This window comes from Leuciscus leuciscus (assembly GCF_965113295.1).
Source record: "Leuciscus leuciscus genome assembly, chromosome: 4".
Classification (NCBI taxonomy): domain Eukaryota; kingdom Metazoa; phylum Chordata; class Actinopteri; order Cypriniformes; family Leuciscidae; genus Leuciscus; species Leuciscus leuciscus.
The window spans coordinates 31,728,362-31,730,417 of record NC_138728.1 but is presented as its reverse complement, the minus strand read 5'-3'; the positions used below and the strand labels follow the sequence as shown (position 1 = coordinate 31,730,417).

Sequence of the window (2,056 nt, the reverse complement as noted above, 5' to 3'; positions counted from 1 at the left end):
CAACTGAGCTATTTCGGCCAGGTCCAGTGGTGGTTTAGCCAGCGGAGATTTTTTGGAGGCGAGCAGAGCTGAAGGCCTGATTAGCCGAAGGTCCGAGAGAAAAACAGTGGCCAGTACGGGGATCGAACCCGCGACCTTGGCGTTATTAGCACCACGCTCTAACCAACTGAGCTAACCGGCCTCGTTCCGACTGTTTTCATCCCCAATTTCTCCGAAACATCCTGGTTTCCCTAATCAGGCTGAAGAGATTAAAAGCGAAGCCTGAGAACGGGCTCGTCCGGGATTTGAACCCGGGACCTCTCGCACCCTAAGCGAGAATCATACCCCTAGACCAACGAGCCAACACGGACGCTGCAGCCTGTCCGCAAACATTTGCGCTTGCGTGGCTTAAAGCGCAATATTTGAATTAAATCTACAACCAAATGGTTGCCAGTGCAGAGAGTAGCCTCTCGCTGCATCCTGCGGTGGACATCCAACCCGGCCACATCCAAGTGTGACGTCAGAAGCCACCACGCCCATGCCCAAATTGGACACAGTCTCATTAACGTTAACATTTAAAAACAGGAAGAAGCATCGAGAAGAGAAGACGAAGGTAACTGCGAACTATTCTAACTGCATTATTACATCACCAATTTCATGTTGTTATTTGGATTAAGGGTAAATATGAAAAATATATTATTTCAGTGCTTATGTGTGACGTTACATCCTGTAAATCTTATTCTGCTCGTAAAGAATATGAGATTTGATTGTCACTCTGTCAGTTGTAAATACTGCATATTGAAAAAGTCATTGCTATGCAAAGAAGTTATACATGTTTAGATAATGTAATGTGATGATAAACTGTTGTAATATGCATAAGTTTTATTATTGATTCATAGTAAATACAGTGACGGCAAGCCAGCCATCACATCAGCAGTCTTTCCTAACTATATTATACTTCTTTTCAGGAGTACTACTGCATGCTAGCACTACTATACTATATAATGGTTTGCTGTTCAGTAGTGATATTATTGTATATTTATATTAACGTTTTTCATAGGCCATCATAAATGCCCTGGCTGTCCTCCGGGATGTCTCCTTACAGGAGGCGGAGCAGGTCTTCCTTTCTGGTCCGGATTATCATTGCAGGTCAGAGTAGATTATTAATTATTTTTGCACAATGCCCAGTGCACCCTTTTGTTACTGATATTTCTGTTAACACAACAGTGACTGTTCTCTGATAACTATTTCAGTGAAGTGGAAGATTTTAACAGATGAATTGACAAACAATTGAGGAAAGAAGGGAGACCATTCAATTGGTGGGTATTGCTCTTACATTTACACATTTGGAGTTTGGAATTAGACGTCAGTAACATGAATATTCTATTTGACTTTCTCTCTCTACAACATTTTGTAAGTGTTAAATCAGAAATATATATTTCAGTTGAACATGTTAAACAAATTCTATTCTCTCTCTCTCTCTCTCTCTCTCACAGAGTTGAAGCCATTCTTGCAGCAACTGGTGGAAAAGGGGATCTTTTTGGTGCTTTTGTTCTAGCACAATATTTTGATGTAAACTTGATGTATTAACACAAAATATTAAATTAAAATATTAATTTGTGACCAAGATATTTTGAACTATGATGATATTTTGATATGTTAAACTCATAAAACCTGTACAGAAGGGGAAGCGAGAGATTAACTGGTTTTTATGTATTAAAATATTGTGCAAAAGGTCATTTATTTCAGTAATTCAACATAGCTGTAAGCCATAATCATCAAATTTATAACACATAAAGGCTTGAATTATCTCACTTTGCATGTAATGAGTCTATATTATATATTAGTATCAGCTTTTAGTTGAATTACTGAAATAAATGAACTTTTGCACGATATTCTAATTTTTCGAGTTTCACCATATTGGTTCTTTAACTTAAGGTTAACATAAATTTAATTCTGCTGTTCTTTAATTTGATTTCAAAGTCATTTGCTATAACAGGCATTAACTAATAAGTGAATTCTTAATTTAATTGTAAAAATGCAATATTTCTATAACCACATAGAAAGAAATGTAAAA

The 2,056-nt window shown here is 37.3% G+C and overlaps 1 long non-coding RNA gene across 1 annotated transcript; it reads left to right on the top strand.

The window, feature by feature from the left end:
* The first annotated feature begins 445 nt into the window (after positions 1-445).
* Positions 446-1,606, top strand: LOC309498098. The gene is made up of 4 exons (XR_014205851.1): positions 446-592; positions 1,040-1,128; positions 1,233-1,298; positions 1,476-1,606. It is a non-coding gene; the product is annotated as an uncharacterized lncRNA (long non-coding RNA).
* Positions 1,607-2,056: the final 450 nt, after the last annotated feature.